A 21,760-nucleotide genomic window follows, 5' to 3' on the forward strand; every position below is an offset into this window, starting at 1 on the left:
CCGGGGACTTGGTTACGCTAAGATTTGCATCGACGCTCTTTCGGTTACCGAAGTTGAGTGATTTTATAACCTAGGAATTCATGCAGATGAAATTTAGGGTGAGGTATGCTCTAACAATCTAGGGTATCATGTAGACTGGAATTTATAGTCCTATCGGTCACAATCAGAAAATTAAATGCGCAATCATGAAAAGTCACGATCAAACTATACAATCGAACGAGCATGGCAAGTCTAGTATGGCCCTATCGGCCCAAATAAAGATCTAATCGAATTCCAGGATAGTTCAAGAAATTTTGGGGGCCAAATACCCGGAAGGGTAAAATGGTCATTTTTTAAGGTTCGGGACCTAAAAATCACAAACTAGGGTCGGGCCAGTTGAATGTGGCCATTTCCCATTTTTTGTGATTTTTAAAAAAAATTTGAAATTTTTCCGATTTTTTTGGAATTTTTATTTATTTTTCGAAAATTAATAATTTTCCTAATCGATATAAATCGACCCTCAGAACTTCAAATTTTTTTTATCTATACCATAAGAGTCTCGGATCGATTTAGACATTTTTTAAAAAAATTTTGGGAAAATCTGGGAATTTTTATGAATTTTTTATGAATCTTATTGATTTTTTTGGATTTTTAGAAACTTTTATTAATTTTTTATTAACTTTTCAGACCGGGTCAACGCCCGGTCAACCAGACTCTGACCCGACTCGTGACCCGCTTGACCTAAAAACGACACCGTTTCTGCTTATTCTATTTTTTTTATTTTTAAAACTATTTTCCTAATATCCGAAAATACAAAAATTAAACGGACGGCCAGGATTAAACCTGGAATCGATCTCCATTGTTCGCTCACCTAAGCCTACGTGTGCCTCGCCACACCGGATCATACCTGCCCTATACATGAAATGACGCCGCATCACAACTAAATGGACGGCCACGATTTAAGCTTAGATCTAATCTCAACCGTCGACTCACCTAAGTCTAAAACAACGACGCATCGCCCCTTTGACCCAAACGACGTCGCTCACTCACTTACATAAATGGCGCCGTTTCCATTTTTTTATTTTCTATCTAATAAAAGAATTACCAAAAATACAAAAAATCTAATCTAACGGTCCAAAATTAAAATAAACTATTTATCACGACTATCGGATCTAATCCGACTCAGCCTATTCGCGCCAACGGCCAAGCCGACTCGGACTCGAGCTGGACCTATCATGACTCGCCACCTCAGACCTTGACTCGTTGACCTGCCATGTGTACTTCATCTTCAACCTCTCACCAGCGACTCAATGGACGGCCGAGAACCTCCGGTGACGATCTAATGGTGAGACCTTAACCAAAACTCGCGAAACCAACTCCGATCGACTCGTCTCGACCTCTAGATTAACATATCTCAGAATCGTGCAATTCTATCGACTAAATTGCGAGTATCAAACTTCGCACAAAGCGACATTGCAGAGTTCAATCAAGTGATATAGGGCACAACAAGCTAATTCCTTCATACACGAACATCTCATGGAGTTCGGGAAGCTTACCTCGAGCTCTGATTGAGCTCGCGATGGCTAGGAAAGCCTGGCCAATGTTCGACCAGACCGAGGCATGTAGGAGGTTCGACTTAGGATATTCAAGCGAAATCAATGCAAAAAAGGAATGCAGATGTGCTCGGTGATGTTACGGGAGCAAAACGCCTCAATAATATTTAAGGATTATGGCCGGAGACGAGCTCCGCCATAGATGCATAGTGAGAAAGCCGAGAGATAGACTCACCGGTTTCGGAGGCTACAGGTTAATTGAGCTGGTGCGATCGTTTCCTCCTAGCTCGGGCGAGCTTTCGGTGATGATTCGATGCCTCGATTTAGCCCAGATTGGTTGGGTTGAAGTCGCGAAGCTTGGATGTGAAGCTTCAGCAATGGCATCGCGCGAGAGCTTCTCTCTCTACTTTTCTCTTTCTCTCTCTATTCTGGTATTACGGATGAGCACGAATGAGCATCCTCTTTCGTTCGTGAAGCTTCTCAGCTTTTATATCAATTTTTCAAAACTTGGCGCGCACGGGAGGAGCTTCGCCGGCCTTCCTTCGCACGTGCCTAAGCGTGCGAAGATGTGCAAACGGCGACGGCGACGGTGAGGAATTCCGTCCAACCTATCTCATGCTTTGACGTGCGCGAATTGGACATCGTTTGGTCGATTCCGTGAAAATGTTGACTTCTGGACCGCCGGAGCTTTGATTGTTTCGCCGGCGCTCCTCCGGCGACCATTGACTTCGAGGTCAAGTTCAATCGACCCGTATCAACCCGAGGAACAAAACGCCCACATTAGTCCATTCAATTATGCTCGAATTGATCTTCAATTTCATCGCCAAAACTCAAATTTTTCCTGTTCGCATTGTTAATCTTCAATGTGGGAAGTTTTCGATCGGGAAATTTCTTTGATTCTGCTGAACCGATCATTTTGAATGAGGAATATCGGGACGATGAAAGGCTAGCCATTTCCTATACATGTCTATATCATAACCCTAGTGAAAAGAGAGAGTTTCCATACCGACAAGGTAAAGGATTGTCTCGCGAAAAGTATGACGACCAAGATGATATGAGGCATTCATTTCCTCCATCCAAACATTAAAGGTTTCCCTTTGCTTAACCCCTTTGAACGGCGTTTCATTTCATGCCCTTGTTAGGAACAATCCCACATCGGGGCAATTCTCGGATCAAGGAATGAGTAAAATTTTCTTGCTCTCACTTGCATCGATCTTTGAGTGTATTTATTGCATGTGAATTCTGTATTAGTCCAAGTGCTTTAGACATGATGAAGAGCGTTTCATTCCCTACATCATACACATTTATCCCTTTGCAAACCCAATTTGAGTGGCGGATTCATTTCTCGTAACCCAATTGGTGATCATCCTAGCAAGGAATCATTTCGGATCATCTAGCAAATGAGCAAAACGCCTTGGGGCAAACTCGAACTCGAAAGATTTGCCAGCAAAATATGCAGGACCTAGACGAGACCCCTTCCTTTCTTTTGAAAAAAAAATTAAAAAAGAGAGGCGAGAGAAGGGAGTAAGAAAAGCAAAGGCTTACCAGTCAAAAAAAGAAAGAAAGAGAAAACAGTGGGAAAAATTTTGAGCATCCGAAAATCCCAAAAAAAAAATGGGAAAAAAATGAGAAATGCGACTTAAAAAAAGGGGACCATTTCCTTAAAAAAAAAAAAGAAAAAACTCCCGGGAAAATCTCTGGAATGAAGGGGTGTCTCAATTGGATGCATTCGAATGTTCTCCAGGGAGTCCGCAAGAATACCATTCTAAGCAAAGAGATGATTACCAATATCATCATTATGTACCCCTTGTTGCAAATAAGCCTTTCATTTATAGGCCTACCCCGAACCTACATTACAACCGTTGCCAAAAGTCTCTTCAGATTAGGGCACATCGGTTAATGTAGGGTTTTAAATTGTTTATAAATATCGCTCGAAAAAGTGCGGGCAAGATCATTTTGTCTCATTTCGCAAACCCAATGTAGCCGACAAAAATCTCATTTCATTTCAAAGCTAAAAATAACTCATACGAGTCCCCTTTGATAAACCCTTGAGCAAACCCGAATTACAGTCCTTGCAAAAAGGTCTCATAGATTGGTCCAGTTATACTGATTGCGAGAATACCCGAACCCTTGTTAAGTGTAATGATGACAGTTCCGAGTGTTTTCTTTTACCCGCATCAATGGTCGGGTTTCAAAACTTTTTTCATGAGAGTGAGTGAAAAGTCCTTTTTCACCGGAGTTCCTCATTCGATTTGATCAAATTCGTCAAAAGAATCAGACAAATTTCCTTATTGGCAAATTCCCCATTGGATCTTCGTAATGTAAATGAAGATTCAAGAATTTATGGACATATCATGTTGTGTTAACAATTAATCGTGTTCATCTCAAGTGTTTAAGCAGGTACGATACGAGCAATCTGTTTCGTTCCTTGATTAATCATTCGGAGAACCCAGGTAAGTTTTGCCCTTTTCAAATTAACAACTCTTCTGATGATAGTTGTTATGATTCAATTCGGGCAATATGCCCCTTTCTTACTTATCTATTCCATTCGGTGGTGCTCTTATCAAATATTGTTCAATTCGGGCAATATGCCTCTTCCGTCAGGTCGTGAAGACATATGCACCGATGATCTTGATATCTTATCAAATCATAATGACGTAGCTCTTATGATTTTGGTCTCGAATCATGAAGACATATGCACTAGTGATCTTGACCTTTAGTCGGCTCATAATGACATAGCTCTTATGAATCTCGGCCCTTTTATCAAATTATGACGACATAAACACCCATGATTTTGATTCAAACAAAATCATAACGACGTAGCTGTTATGATTTTGGTTCCCCTTTGTTAAATCGCGAAGATATATGTACTGGCGATTTTGACATTTTATCAACTCACAACGACGTAGCTATTGTGAACTTGATTTCACTTCTTTCGACTCACAACAACATAGCTCTTGTGATCTCGAAGGACACACATATCTTGTATCGTCTCGTATCATGGGGAAATCTCTAGTACATATGGGCCCGATACCTTAAGATTCTCGCATCAGAAACTTGGAAATTAAGGGAATCATCAGCATTATGAGGTATATGGTACAATAGGTATTCTCATATGCGATCCATGTACGGATTTCACATATTATTTACAGTCTCGCATTTCATGTATCATTTATTTCACATAAAAAATGGGATTCAATCCCACCAAAAATTACTATCACTCGCATTAGCAAAATTTAGGTTGCAATCTTTGGTCTTTGAGCAAAACCTCTACGAGCTTCCACTTAAAGAGGGGCAACTGTTGACACCTAAATTTTGATTTTCAGAGAATCATTTATATGAGCATAAAATGAGGATTAACCATAATTCTCACAAAAATTAAATCTTCATGCATTGCATATTTATTTTTTGTCCCGCAATTAGGTCAGAGGCGAGTGTAGCTCGGCATCAATATCAATTTTTTAACCACCAAGGGGGATTTTCGAATTTTTAATGGGTTTGGGCTTAATTCAAATCTAAATCAACCCATTTTAGCTCTTTAAATGAAAGGGGCTTTAATTAATTACCCGTTTAATTAATTAAAGCCCGATTAGGCCTCAAATTTGTGCATATGAATGCATTAAATTGAGGAATTCGGCCAAGCCCTATTACCCCCATTAAATTTCGAAATTCTGAAGAATAAGCCCATCAAGGGTAGAAATTTCAATCCAACGACCGTTATTTCTCAAATCCAACAGTAAAAAATAAACCCTACAACTCAAAACCCTAGTTTTCTCTATAAATACATCTTTATGCCTAGGGTTAAAGGGTCGGCAAATTTTGATCCAGAAAATTCAGATTCACATGAGATTGAGGGATCCCGGAAGAAGCCATTCAAAATTCTCGTACGTGAGCCACCGACCATGTGTGTTTGGAGCTGTTGTCCGGGCTGTTTTCAACTTTGTTCGTGCGCAAATTCAGCCCTCATTTAGTGCAGAATTCGCTGCTATTTGGAGAATAACTCAGTTGTTGTATTGAGCTACTATCTGGAGGAGCTTTTGCATCGGATCAGTCCGAGTTTCGGGCCGTGAGTTGAGGTAATCCCGAGCATATTCGTGATTTTCGTCACATGCGTTTTTCTGCATGGATTGATCACCGTGTTGATGCTATTTCCATGTGCACGTTTCATCCAAGACAAAAAAAAACACGCCCGCTTTCGTTGTTTTCAAGATCACTAATCTATCACGTTTCTGATAGAATTGAAATCGCTACTTTGTGGCGTTGTCACGCATTGTTTGCACGTTTTTTTTAAAAGTTGTTTTGCGTGTTCCATGTCCTCTAGATGGAGCTCAAATGTTTTTTTTTTTATGTTATTCTACATAGATTCAGTCGGATTGCTTTGAAATTGTTCATCAAATTCGTGCAAATTGCCATGCTTGGGCTGGAAATTGTTCGTTTGATTTGAATGCTTGTGGATGAGGTGAATTTTCGGATATTTGTATGTTTGGATTGATAGATGCCAAATTGAAGCATATCCCCTGTTTTCGAATTTGTCCCTAATCTAATTGGAAAATTCAAAAATTATAAAAAATAAAATACTAAAAGATAAGATCACACTGGATTTTGAGGCAATCATATCTTACGGAATATTGATTTTCGGAATATTCGGATAACTCAAGGTTCAATCGGATTTTTCTGGAGATATCGAATGCATCTTTAAAATTTGGGAAGTTATCTAATATACTTCGAAAATTTCAGAAGATAAGCTTTCCCTTTTTAAAAGATATCAATACTTCGTGGATAGAAGCTTATCTCCTTGAAAATTTAGAAATCTTTTAGGGATTTTCGAAAATTCAATAAATGTTTGAACATTTTTAAATAAAGCTGCCCATAATATATGCTCCCTTGAGTCCGACCCTTCGGAATATTAAATTGCAAGCCTTAACCATGATCTTATGGGATGGGACGGCAATTTAGTATAAGATTTTATATTACGCCCTTTGGCGAGAAGGGATGATGACATCTTATACCATTATCCGCATACTAGCTCGAATCCCTAAGAATGTAGTTGATAGAATCTCGCTATGGTACGAATCTTCGGGAATGAGAAGATTCATCGGAAAATTCGGAAAATAAAGGTATATTATGGGTATTTTTATTTAATTTTGTTCAAATTTACATTTAAATAAAATTAAAAAAACATTTAAATCACAAAAATCAATCAAAAAGACATGTTTCATGGAAATGGGTACCGAAAAGGTGTTAATTGAAAAAATTAATTAGCATAATCAAATCCCCGAGCCTTAAATCTCTGGATAGCAAAAAATAAAATATTTTCTCATATTTTATTTAGGTATCTAATCTACCTACCAAAAACAAGATTAGTGTCGGCTCCTAAAAAAAATCAAACCTAAGTTGCGAATTGGTAGGGCTTGGGAGAGTCCGTATTAAGTTAGTTAATTCACCTAATTAACCTAATAATCCATTAACCTAAATTAATTTTTAGGTCGCGACAACAGTAAAAAGAAGGACATCATCTGCAAATAATGTGTGTGAGAGCTGAATAGCTTTGCATCTCCAAAAGAACTTAAAGACTGGCTACCGAGTTTGTACTTTAAGAATACCCGTGAAATCTCCATAACAAGAGTGAAGAGATAAGATGACACGGGATCGCCTTATCGGATGCCCCTTCCACTTGAGAAGAAACCATGAAGCTCCTCATTAATGGAAAGAGAAACTTGGGAGTACGAACACACATCATAATGAGCTTGGTAAACATGTCGGGAAACCCAAACGCTTGTAAAGCCGAAGCTAGAAAATCTCAATCCACGGTATCATAGGCCTTTTGGAAGTCAACTTTGATGGTACATTTAGATAAATAGGGCTCATGGTGAAATCCACAGAAAAGTTCCTGACCAAGAAGGATGTCATCACTAATGCGACGACCTTTAACAAAGGCATTTTGAGGAAGGCCAATAAGAGTAGGTAGGACACAAGCAAGCCTATTAGCCATTATCTTCGTAATACACTTGTAAATAGTATTGCAGCAAGCAATAGGCCTAAAGTCATTCATAGAATTAGCGTTAGGGACTTTAGGAATGAAAGAGAGAATGGTAGCATTAGTTTCCCGAAGCAGGTATCTAGAGCCAAAGAAATCTTCTACTACCAAAGTCACTGTCAAACCAACAATATCCTAGGTGGCTTTGAAAAATTCAACATTAAAACCATCGGGCCCCGGAGCCTTGCCAGCGTCTAGAGAGAACATAGTGTTACAAATCTCAATATTTGAGGCGGGCCGAGATAGGAACCGACGTTGATTGGAATCAAGAGATACTCGATAACCGACTAGATGTCTTGAACAGATGGACGGGCTGGTAAACTAGATGAAGCAAGTAGGCCATCAAAATAAGCAACAATATGTGTTGGAGAAACGCCTCATAAAATATTTTGATGATTTCAAAACTATCTTTTGGTATTTTATTTATCTTTAGTGCGCATATGTTTATTATATATGGTTAACGATTATGAGATGGCCATCAGATAAAAGTCGCATGAAAATTGAAGCACTTTCATGAAAACATTCGCTGAAAACCTCAAAAGATCTGATCACGGCATATTTGATATCAAAGCTTGAAAGATCGGGTCAAATGACGAGTATAAAGTCCATACTTGCCAATATTTTGGAAAGATTAGTTGAAGTTGGCCACGATTGATGGAAAAGGTCAACGGGAGGATCTCTATCTGCTCAAGAATAATACAATGTTGTGTCTGAGAAAAGCTAAAGCTGTCGCCGTAAAACAGCAGGTCAGCACCTATTTTAGGAAAGTCATGTCTGACGTTAAGAAAGCTACTCCACGAGATGACAAGCTATCCCATCGAACTACAACGGCTCTTTTGCTTCTCTAGAGATACTCAAATGTCAATTTTACTGAGGCTTATAAAAGGAGGAGGTCGTGAAGGCCAATGAGTAATAGAACCAAGGCACAAAAAATAGATTGCTCTTCCAAATGTTGCTCTAGAAATTGTTCTAGTTGAAAAGCTTAAGTGTAAAAGATCTTGTGATCATCTGATAGCCTTGTAATCGTGTAAAAACAACTGTATATTCTTGAGTAGTGAGGTTGTATCAAGATTGTCACGCTCCAATTCCAACAAGAACATGATAATGATATGGCCATCCATTCTCATAAAGGATGCAGCATCAAAATGTAACCTTGCTCAATCTAATATCAATATATATATTCACAAATATACGATAAAAAGGTCACGCAATTATAGTAACAGAGCTTTCTATAAATAATCAAAAAGATACACATAACCACCAAAAGATATGTTTTAGAAGCTCATCAGCTATTTACAACTTATACCAACAAAATCCCCCTATCAAAAGTCCTACTGCTAGTGAAATGCTTACGTCCTACTTGCGAGTCGTTAAAGAACCAGAAAAATAAGTAAATTGAAAGGAGTAAGCTAACACAACTTAGTGAGTAATACATTTTTTCTAAACTGATCAAACTATCACTATGCACATTTATGATATCATACTTATCAAGTTCGAATCCAATATACGATATACGTAAAGTATCATAAGTAAATGATATCTTTCCACCTAACTTCTTTTTTTTTTTACGTATAGGATTGATAACAATAATAACTTACAATCAGAAATCGACAATCAATGGTTAATCCATTGAGTAATCTTAAACCAATTATCAATAGACAATCCACTAAATAATCTCAATCAAGGCAAAAGTCAATAGTCCATTCCATTGACTAATCAACATCAGACTATGGTCACGTTTAACGCCGTGACAAAGGTGACAAAGTTTACCTCCTTAACTAGGTCTACTACCTATATCGGTCGGTAGTTCGGTCCAGAAGGACGTCATGATAGTATGCATACTTCCCCCCTTAATGGTTTCTTAACATAGTGATATAAGCATAGTACATAAGCCATAATCTCTAATAACCAAACCAAAATCATCACAATCTCATAACAAATCACATAAACTCCACAATTGCATTTATCGACAAAATGCATTTCATAAACCATACATATAGCTTTCGGATATTCACCTCGCAAAGCATTTATTTAAGGAATTCACAAACGATTTTTCTTTTCAAGTAATGTCTTCCAAAACTTTATCAATCAACTATAAAATGTAGTAAAAGTTCAATCCAATTTATGCAAGAAATATGCTCTTTTCTTACCTCATAGCATATCTAATACTTTTTGTCTTCGAAACATGAGTTTATAAACTCAAAGAAGAAAAGTACTACTCACTTGATAAAGCCAAAATCCAACTACAAAGGTTGGTCGACAAACTCCGCAATATCTTTCTTTATGTTGATCCACCGGAAGTTTTCTCTCAAATCCTTATACATCTTAGTGATTCCCGGATGAATCGAGTATCTAGTAGCGTAAGCTTCCTACAATATCTCCTTTTTCAACTCTGCATCGTCGAGAACACATAGCCAACATCGAAACCTCAATGGCCCATCCATATGGATACTAAAATTTGGTTATCTCCCAGCTTCTACGCCTTCTCTAATTTTCTACAAATAAGAATCCTCATTCTGTTTAGCCTTATATCTATCAAGGTCGGTTGTACTCGAACATTAGCCAACCGTGCGCCAAGTTGATATACCAACACCTCTAGGTCCAACTTTCTCATATCCTCAAGAATAGGCTTCTGAGAAGTGAGCAACGCTGCCATGTTTCCAAACGTTTTACGACTTAAGGCATTGGCTACTACATTAGCCTTACCTTGATAGTAATTTATGGACATGTCATAATCTTTCAGAAGTTCTAACCATCTTATCTGTCTCATATTCCATTCTTTCCGAGTAAAGATATACTTCAAGCTCTTGTGATCGGTAGAAATTTCACATTTTCCACCGTACGGATAATGACGCCATATTTTCAAAGCAAACACAATAGCCGCTAACTCTAACTCATCGGTGAAATAGTTCTTCTCATGTACTTTTAACTATCTAGAGGCATAGGCAATGACTTTACCATCCTACACAAGAACACAACCTAAACCTTCTTTAGACACGTCACAATAGATAGTGAAGCCATCGGTTCTTGAGGCAAGGTCAATATGGGAGCTGTCATAATCGCCTCTTCAACTCTTGAAAACTATGCTCACACCGATCTGATCATACAAACTTAACTCCCTTTCGAGTTAGGCGGGTAAGTGGACCAGCAATTTTGGGAAACCACTTCACAAATCATTTGTAATAGCCTGCTAATCCAAGAAAACTTCTCACTTCAGTAATATTTATAGGACGATTCTAGCGAACAACTACTTTAACTTTCTTCGAGTCAACCGAGATACCTTCCTTCGAGATCACATGACCCAAGAACTCTATATGATCAAGCCGGAAGTCGCACTCACCGAATTTAGCTTGCAACTTTTTCTCACGTAAAGTCCGCAGAACAAACCTTAAGTGTTGCTCGTGTTCCTCCAAACTCCTCGGATACAGCAGAATATCATCAATGAACACTACAATAAATCTATCAAGATACTCCCTAAATACCCTATTCATCAAATTCATGAAGTAACATGCGTATTTGTTAATCCAAAAGGCATAACAAGAAATTCATAGTGGTAATACCTAGTCTTGAAAGCGGTTTTAGCACATCATCCGCTTTTATCCTCAACTTATGATACCTAAAGCAAAGGTCAATCTTAGAAAATACTTGAGCTCTTTGAAGTTGATCAAATAAATTATCAATCCAAGGCAAAGAATATTTATTCTTGACCGTCACCTTGTTAAATTCTCGGTAGTCTATGGAAAGCTGTATACTACCATCCTTCTTCTTCACAAACAGCAATGAAGCTCCCAAGGTGAGGTATTGGGTCTAATGAAACCCTTATCCAAAAGCTCTTGCAACTGCATCTTCAACTCGTTTAGTTCAGCAAGTGCCATCCAATAAGGTGCCTTAGAGCTAGGTACGGTACCGGACATCATCTCAATACAAAATTCAATCTCTATCATGAGATAAACCGATTAAATCATTAGGTAACACATCCAGAAATTCTCTAACAATTTCTAGCTTTCCAACTTCCTTACCAGTGTATTTTACATATGCTAGATAATCACAATAACCCTTCCTCAAGAATTTCCTCGCTTGCAAAGCTAAAATCAGTCTTAAAATGTGCTTTTACATCTTCCCGAAAAAGAGAATTTGGGATAATCTAAAAGTTAAAAGATAACCCTCTTGGAATAGCAATTCACAGTAGCATTATAAGGCGATAACCAATCCATCCTAAGAATAACATTGAAATCCCGTATATTTATCACCACCGGATCTACGGGCATTTCAACATTATCAATATGGAGCATACATCTCTTGAACACACAATTCGCAATCAAGAAATCTCTGGTAAGAGTATCAACACGTAATTCACAAATAAGAGGCTCGGGCAGTACACCAAGTTTATTTGCAAGTTTAGTAGAAATAAATGAATACGTAGCACCAGGATCAAACAATGCATAAGCATATCGCGAGGCAATAAAAATATTACAAGCAACTCTCGTGTTAAATGTTGCAGCATCATCTTCAATCATAGCAAAACTTTCCCGGTTGTCCTCTATCTTTGCTGATTATCCCGGGGCTTACCAACCAAGGACGCATCCTTTCTCATAGGACAAGTAAGAGCCAAATGTCAAGGTCATCCATATATAAAACACGATCAGCTGTCTCTTGGAGTATCCCTCTACATAGGATAATTTTGCCGCAAGTATCCCATCTTGCCACATAGGAAGCAAACTCCTGTCTTCCAAGAATAACGACCGCTATGATGTTTTCCGCAGCTAATGCAAAGATCTTGAACAGTGTGGTTTTTACCCTTTCCTAGTCGGTGGATGCATTTTCGCTTATTACTGCCACTTGTATAACTTTCCCGAGAATCGGTGAGTTTGGGCCTCTTAGGTTGAAAAACACCTTGTATCCCGCATTCCAAAGTACCTTGTTCAACCCCCATCACTCATTCCAGCACATCTTTGTAAGTTGTAAGTGCAAGAGGCATAATTGTGAAACGAATCTACGATCGGAGCCCTCTCTGAAAATGTTCAGCTTTATCCTCCTCACTAGCAACAAATTGTTCTGCAAATCTGCTCAACCGATTAAAGCAATCTACATACTCCAATACTGTAGAATCACCTTGAGATATATGTATGAAATCGCTCCTCATCTTCAACTGGAATGACTTCGAAAAGAGTTGAGCGTTGAATGCCTCAGCAAAGTCCTTCCGGGAAATACTTGCATCCTTGCTTCCAAGGGCTGGTCTAGTGCCTTCCCACCAATATTCAGCTTCGCCCTCTAGATATTGGGTGGCAAAATCAACTTTCTTCTCATCGGGAACCCTTTCATCTTTAAAGTTCCCCTCTATCTTCCTAATCCAACGTTCAGCCACAAGAGGATTGGTATTCCAATCATATGTTGGTGGTTTCACCTTTCTAAATTGAGCAAAGGTGTAACCTCTATTACTCCCAGGTTTAGTAACTCCGGATACATTGTTTTGAGTCCTTGGCTGTTAGCTCTGCTCTCTTGTTTCTTGTGAGTCTGCGCTTGTATCATCTTATTGTCTTGTCACAGGCTTGCCTGTTGACACCTAAATTTTGATTTTTTAGGAATTTATTTATTTACTTCATAAAATGAGAGTTAGTCATAATTCTCACAAAAAAAAAATAATTTCTCATGCATTGCATATATATTTTCTGTCGGTCATTGCATTTAAGATCAGAGGTGAGTCAACCGAGCTTAATTTTGACAGGCGGTTGAATCGAACTTGGTTTGAAAAATTGCGACCAAGGCATGGGGAGTGTGCTGCATTTTAATGAGCTAAGTGGACTTATTTTCAATTTTATCTTAGTCTATGTGAGCTCAATTATTTAATTAAGGCTTTCAGTTAAATGTCCATTACTTAGAAAAGCCTTAGTTGAGTTTAAGAATGCAAGACAAGCCTATAGTTTAATCAGAAAATCTAATGGGGCTAGTCCATGAAGGAGCCGAAAGTTGCATGTGGGTTTAGACCTTAATTTAGTTTATTTTATAAGGCCATTATTTTTTTTAATTGAAGACCAATCGTGCCTAATTGCATCTCAAAGCCCACGAACATGATTGTTCAGCCGAATCCATGTATCACATGCCCTGGCCGAAGTTTTGATGAAGTAGAGCTAGGATTCTTTAAATTTTCAAAATTAGTCTAGGATCTTAATGAGTTCCCAAAAAGTTAAAACTCTATCTCTACTTAGCTGAAAATAACAGAGAGTTTTGATAGATGCGGGAACTCACGATCTAATGGCTCATACTTCGACTAGCGTTATAAATCTAACGGTTTTAAGGGAGTCCTATTCCAAATAGGACTAGTAGTCCGAAGTCTATATAAGGAACCCCTAGCTCAAGTCAATGTTTTTTTTTGGTTGGCCATTATTGATTTGCAGCAGAAATTGGAGAGTTGCTTGGAGAGATTGAAGGTTCGATTGTCTCCCTCGTGGTCGAAGTGATCCCCTAGCCATAGCTCCGTCACACACGAGGCACCCTTGCTCCATCGCTGTCCACCGCCATCCCAATATCCCCGTGACTGCTTTGGTTCGCTGATCCGTCATCGCTCAACCGTTACAATCCGGTGCCTCGCCCCTTAGCGGTCCCGACATTCGTCGTAGTTCAAGACGTCGAAAACCCGGATCGCCCCAGCTGCTGTCCAATTCTGTTCAACACAAAAATCAGCTCTGTCCAGGCAATAATTTGACTTTACTTTGATCCGTATTCATTGTCTAACGAAGCTGCATTCTTGTGCTAGCTTATTTGGCTATTTAGAGCACAAATCCGGTGTAGAGGAGGCCATTTTGGGTGAAAATCACAACTCAAGTGCTTGTTGGAAAATCTATCTGGAAAAGGTAACTAATCTTAAACTTTGAGTGCTTATCCATGCTAGTTTACGTGATAATGTGCATGTTGTCTTTAGGCTCCTTCGAACATTCACGATTTTGCGATTAAAGGAATTCAAGTTCTTCTATGCTAGAACCGCAAATTGATTTGTCATGATGTCAGATTTTTTTTTTTTAGTAAACTCAACTTGATCATGAGATTGGATGAATCTAATTTTTTTAGAGAATAGATGAGATTAAATGAAAATATCTTTCCTAAAAAAAAAATTGTTGTCCGATGAATTTTCTAAGATGAGATAAGCATGCCGGAGTTTCTTGACATACATTCACGTCATGGCTGAACCTATTTCGGGTTTGAAACATCATTATCTTATGTGATAGATAGGGTTTTGATGTAATGTGGATGAGCTCTTCAATCTTAAGGACGAATGTGTTGGGGGAGGAAACGTATCCATGGATGATTGGACTTATTTTGTGATCTTATGATGATGTTGGATTGTTAGCAATAATATTTGAGGTCATTGGATAATATTTACATTTGTTACAAATAAGCTTTTGACCTTGATCGTTATCTCTAGCACGTGCAAGACGATTTGGATGTTATTTGAATGCTATCTTATCCTATCTTTGGCAATTTTCCTGAGTGTTATCTAATTAAAGATAAGGTTCGATTCATATCTTTTGAGAAATATCTGAAATAATTTTTCCTATCTTAAAGATAATTCTTTCAAATTAAAATTGGATCAAACGTTTAGATGAGGAAAGGTGGACCCTAACGCCATATTTTCGGCCACCCCTCTTTGAATTTTTCGAAATTTCAAGCTCAATTGATTTTCATTTTTATTTTATTTTTGTCGTGCTTGTTTGTTTTTGATTTGTTATAAAATTTGCACATCTTTAAACAAACATGCCCATAATATATGGTCCCCTTTATGCCTAGACCCGTCGGAAAAATAAATCACACGCCTTAGCCACGATCTCGTGGAATGAGATGGTGATTTAGTATAAAAATTCGTGTTCCGCCCTTCGGCAAAAGGGATGTTGTTTTTCTATACACATAGCCGCATACCGACTCGAATCCTCGAGGATATAGCGGATAAAATCTTGCTCTAGCCCGGATCTTTGGGAATGAGAGGATTTTCGAAAAAATCAGAAATTACAAGTATATTATGGGCATTTTTGTTCAGATTTTTGATTGTTTTTGAGTGTTTTCTTTTATTACCGAAAATACCAAAAAAAAATCATCCTCTAGGCGCATAATATATGGTCTTCATGTCACATTTTTTTCAATTAATTAATCATCAAATTCACATCAATTGGAAAGGTTTTTTCATGAAATCGGTGCTGAAAGGGCGTTAATTTTTTTAGCGTAACCAAGTCCCCGGACTCATTCTCTCTTGTTCGTAGAGATAAAATAGTTCTCCTGCTATTTTATATAGGTTTCTAATCAACCTACCGTAAATGATTAGTGGCGGCTCCGATTAAATATTTTCTCATGAATGAACCTAAGTTGCGATTCGGTAGGACCGGGGAGGGTCCAAATTAGGTTAGTTGATTTAATTAACTTGATAATCCGTTAGCCTAAATTTTAGGTCACGACATTGCCTCTAGAACTTCGAGGCACATCCTTGGAATTGAAGTTAATAGCTCTCTTTCCCCCATATCTAAGAAGAAAGTCAAGTGGGGGATCCGAGTTGGAACTCATAATTACCCGATCCAAGGATAATAGTACACCTTCGTATTTGATAGCCTAACACATTAAAATCTATCACACTATCTCACAATGTCCCATACATATACCCATATAGATCATAACCTATGTTACGATACCAACAAATATCACAACCTAATTCCTACAAGAATATGGTAATGACACGGCCATCCTTTCTCATAAAGAATGTAACCTCAAAATGTAATTCTGCTAAACTTGATATCAATATATATATATATATACATATATACATATATATATACATATATATATACATATACATATACATATATATATATATACATTCACATATATAGGATAAAAAAAGTCATATGGTTACATAACGGAGCTTTTTATAAACCATCAAAAAGATACACATAACCACCAAAAAACCTATTTTACAAGCTCATTAGCTATTTACAACTTATACAAAAATCCCCTATCAAAAGTTGTCATGCCAACGAAACGCTCACATCCTACATATGGGCCGCTGAAGAATCTGAAAAGCAAGTAAAATAAAAAGAGCGAGCTAACATGGGTCAGCAAGTAGTATATTTTTTCTAAGCAGATCGAACTATCACTATGTACATTTATAAAAATGATATCATCATCTATCAAGTTCGAATCCAATATACGATATATGTAAAGTATCATAAGTAAATGATATCTTTCCGCCAAATCTTTTTTTTTTTTTTTTACGTATAGGATCGATAATAATAATAACCGACAATCATAAATCGACAATCAATGGTCAATTCATTGAGTAATCTCAAACCAACTATCAATGGTCAATATACTGATTAATCTCAATCAAGGCAAAAGTTAATGGTCTATTCCATTGACTACTAAAATGTTCAACATCAGACTATGGTCACGTTTAATGCCGTGACAAAGGCGATCAAGTTTATCCCCCATGGCTAGGTCTACCACCTATATCAGTTGGTGATTCGACTTAGAAGAACGTTCTGATAGTACCCATACTTCCCCTCTTAATGGCTTCTTAACATAGTGATATGAGCATGGTACATAAACCACAATTTTCAATAACCCAACCAAAATCAGTACAATATCATAACAAATCACATAAACTCCACAATTACATTTATCGAAAAAATGCATTTCATAAACCATACATATAACTTACGGATATTCACCTCGCAAAGCATTTATTTAAGGAATTCACAAATGATCTTTCTTTTTAAGTAATGTCTTCCAAAACTTCGTCAATCAACTATAAAAGGTAGTAAAAGTTCAATCTAATTTATGCAAGAAATATTCACCTTTCTTACCTTATAACATATCTAATATTTTTTGTTTTCAAAACATAAATTTACAAACTCAAAAAAGAAAAGCACTACTCATGTAATAAAGCTAAAATTCAACTACAAGGGTTGCTCGAGCCGACGCGTCCGAATTCGTATTAAATGTATAGAAAAGCTAATCAAAATTGAGTGACTTGCCACCCTAACATACGACTTAACTAAACTATACTTGTTTAACGATAGAACGACAACTACTCGCCAACGACAGCTCACCCATAGTGGATACCCATTTTGATCGGCTATGTCACGCTCCACACCCATCGGCCACGTCAACATCCCTTCTTGGTCGTTAAGTTATGATGTTCTAGGACGCGTCACCGACCCATTTAAAATTTTATCTTTTAATTAAGCGCGTGCGGAACATGTTACTTCCCCCAAACACTATTAAAAGCGATAGGGACGGTCGGCAGGCAACCGACAATCAACAGCAAAAGATAATTTTATTTATTTATCTCATTAATCATGGAAAATACGTATATACAAGCCCAACCTCGGGGCCACTTCCTACAACCGTAAAAAAAAATACTAGGTTTAGATTAGGGTTAACGCTACTTTGTGCTAACTCAAAAAGGGATCCACGTCCACTTCCAGCTTTCCACGCCTAAAGGCCCGAAAAATGGTTAACAACAACGAGTAAGATATAAAATCTCCGTGAGTCAACGTCTAAGTCCGAGTAAAGCGCCGATTCACTCGGGGCTGCCTAAACATACAGGTCAATGTCGATAACGGATCAATAATGTGCGACTCTCGCAATAGTATAGCTATCACATGATCGGGCCCAACTCAACAGTTAACCATCAATCACATGTCGACTTACCCCGCCTTAGCTCACATATTATATAGTACAACTAAATTAAGGCTCACAACCCGAACACTGATCACAACTTTTATGCCAAATATGCAATAAATAAATTGCACGGCATCAAACATGCGATAAATAAACCGCACGTGATGACCTACACACAATTCAATTACCATCCTTGAAAGTTACCAATCAATTTATTACATAAGCCAATTTATATGACTATTCTCAATATCAACATCACAATTCAAGCATAGAACGATCACAGACGAGTATTAAAGCTACACAATAATATTAGTAAAATAATAAATTGATAGCTTGTCGTCTAAACCTCGATAATTTATCGTCAGAACATTGATAGCTTATCGTCAAAACCTCAATAACTTATTGTGCAAATCTCGATAGCTTATCGTCGAATTATCGTCAAAACTTGGATAGCTTATCACCCAAACCTCGATAACTTATCGTCTAAAACCTCGATAGCTTATCGTCTAAAACCTCAATAACTTATCGTCTAAAACCTCAATAGCTTATCGATCAAGGTTAACTAACACAATCATGATTAATAAAAAGTAACTATAGCTAACATAAAGTAACTACAATTAAAGAAAAGTAACTATAGTTAACTAGAAGTAACTGCGGCTAACGAAAAGTAACTACGGTTACTTTAACTAACCAAGGTTGACTAACCCGACCGTAGTCAACTAACCCAACTGTAGTCAATTAACTTAACCCAACCATCATTAACTAAACTAATCTATCTCTAAACGTAATTAACGACCTAATTAGAGATTATGGGTTAACTCACCAATAACGACCGACGACGACGAACGATCGGCGACGGCGACTCGAGCGGGACAACGGCGATCCTCGGTGGCTCTAGGCCTCTCGGCTCGGCTCGGCACAGCAATTGCCAGCTTGAGCTTAGGGGTAACACGTGGCTTGAGGAAAACAACCCACGGTGGCGCGGCAACGAACGATGAACGGCGGAACTTGAATCAACGCCGAACGAACCGTGTCTCCACCGATCAGCCTCTATTCTGCTCAAATTCATGAAATTTCATCAACTTTCTAGACAATCTGCACTCACATCCAAATAGCCTTTGATCTTACGATCGCATAGGAGAAAACGGAGCTCAATTCGCCCTCCGGACGAGCTCAAACCAGCGATTTCTTCTCGGGTGCACGCAGAAATCCGAGAAAGAGAGGGAGCTCGGGATGGGGGAGGCTTCCACGAAAATTGAAGAGAAAATGAGAGAGAGAGAGAGAGAGAGAGAGAGAGAGAGAGAGAGAGAGAGAGAGAGAGAGAGAGAATATCCCTTACGTTTCTTGAACAAGTTATATCCAAGATAAAATCCCCTCAATAAATGCCATGCCTCTAAAGTCTTCATCCATAATGGTTTCTTGGCTTTTCTCAATAATGCAAGAATGGCATTTTGGTCATTTCACAAGTAAGGGTAAGTTAGTCATTTGGCACAAATAATTGAGGGCACTTTGGTAATTTAGCATCAAAGGTAAGATGGTAATTTTGCAAAAGAGTAGAATGGTCATTTCAAGGCAAAATGGCAAAATAGTAAATTTACCTTTAAGGGAAAAATGGTAAATTCACTTCTAAGGTTCGGCCAGGATTAGGCTCGGGCGCCAATTATCTCGGAGCTTCGATTCGACGACTCAATTATTCCGGCTTGATTTCCCTTGTCCAATGCCTTAAGGTTATCCAATACCAATTTCGGTTCGCTAAATCAACATCTAACGATTGTCCCTTTATAACGACCCGGACCCTCGATCCTCCCGCTTTGACACCACCTGCAATAGCTTGACCTTAAACCCCGGCTCCGACGCCTTAACAAGTGCATGTCGTTTACCTAAAAAAAATTATCAACGGAAGGGAGTGAGATAAACTCGGTAAACCAAATTCCCTAACAAACCGACTAACCCACTCAACGAGATCGATAGACAACGATAAAGCAGATTAAGCATTAAGTCACTTCATCATTCACCACGGATATTTGTTTAAAGGTTCATTTCAATCGATAACAAACAAGAGTTATGATGCGATGAAATGGATTTATAATCAAAATGCACGTGGTACACAATGCTAGTCGCCACCGTGACGTTGGTAATATGCTCATGCAATTGTCATGTCGTCTCGTTCTACCTCGGAGACCGGTCCAGATCACACAGCGGGACCGCCCAGATCACACAGCGGGGCTACATAGATTGGTCCAGATCACACAGTAGGACCGCCCGGATCACACAGCGGGGCTACGTAACATTTCTTGGGGTAAGGTCATCCAAGCATTAATCTCATATTTACATACAGTAGACAATTCGGGTTCACATGACGCAATCCCATTACCCACGATTTACATGAATGCATGTTGTACAAATATTCTAATTCATCATCAATTGTACTATTATCGAGTATGCGGTGTGATTTAACTAGCATTCGCAAAAGCTAACTTCTACTATTACCATAGTGATACGATAAGGTATGCAACTGCGTTACCAACCGTGCAAATAGAGCGCAAGTAATAAAATCCCCCATCCTTAAACCTTCCCGACACCACACATTTTGGCTTCCATTGCCAAGGCTAGTAGATAAGTTTAGAAAATTCACTTGCACCCACACACGATCCGAAGTGGGAGCTAAGGATCAAGAACCGTTTCAGCAAAATGAGTAATCCCTTCGGCAGATATACGTTGCTAACTCTTGACACGAACTAGGGGAGCCACGCCAAGGCCCTCTAGGCCACCATCCCTTTTCGACCTTGCCGTTGCACGGGACGACATATAGTAAAACAGACTAGCTCAATCGATCGAACCAAACTTAGAATCGCTCGTGAGTAGTTCCTGCAAAATTGATAACGTAAACTCTTTTCTTGCCCTTTACAAACCATTTCTGCCCTTTCTCTCTCTCTCTCTCTCTCTCTCTCTCTCTCTTCCAACTCGGACAGCAGCTTTCTTTTTTCTTTTTCTTTTTTTTTTTCATTTTGTCTATTAGTCGCTTCAGCCTCTTACCCAAACTCCCGAATGCTCAACCCATCCTAGATCAATAACATGCATTCGGTTCGAGCCAACCGAACGCCTCTCCCTTTCGGTACCGTATAACCGAGACCCAAAATGCCATCCACCCGACATTCCCGCCGTAAACCAGAGTTCACATTGCTTCAACACCACATTCCTAAAATCACTACCACAACTTGTCTCTCAATTGCCCCGACACCACCAGAACTACACCCGAAACCTCTTGCCCCTCCACCCACCGGCACCGGCATCCATTGTATGAGCTAGTAGGCAAGATAGGAAATCGGTTTACCTGATTTCGGCTGCTGACTTCTTCCTTGTTGGACGCCGAGAGGTCACCGATAGCTCCGCTCGCTAAAGTCGCTGCACCAGGAAGGAAGAAGAGCTCCTATTGCGACGCACCCGAGGCGTTGAAGATGCTAAACACGGTGATACAACTTCTGGTTTTGCTATTGTCCGTAAAAGACCAAAGCTGAGGAAAAAGAAG

At 38.6% G+C, this 21,760-nt stretch overlaps 1 protein-coding gene across 1 annotated transcript in view; it reads right to left on the minus strand.

Moving 5' to 3' along the window:
• LOC115754607 (coatomer subunit alpha-2) overlaps nucleotides 1–21,760 on the minus strand; it is a 496,428-nt gene that overhangs the window by 31,358 nt on the left and 443,310 nt on the right. Inside the window, exon 2 of the mRNA XM_048278975.1 lies at nucleotides 123–129. The gene's annotated coding sequence lies outside the window, so the exon portion shown is untranslated. The remainder of the gene's footprint in view (nucleotides 1–122; nucleotides 130–21,760) is intronic.

Source organism: Rhodamnia argentea, chromosome 5, assembly GCF_020921035.1.
Source record: "Rhodamnia argentea isolate NSW1041297 chromosome 5, ASM2092103v1, whole genome shotgun sequence".
Classification (NCBI taxonomy): domain Eukaryota; kingdom Viridiplantae; phylum Streptophyta; class Magnoliopsida; order Myrtales; family Myrtaceae; genus Rhodamnia; species Rhodamnia argentea.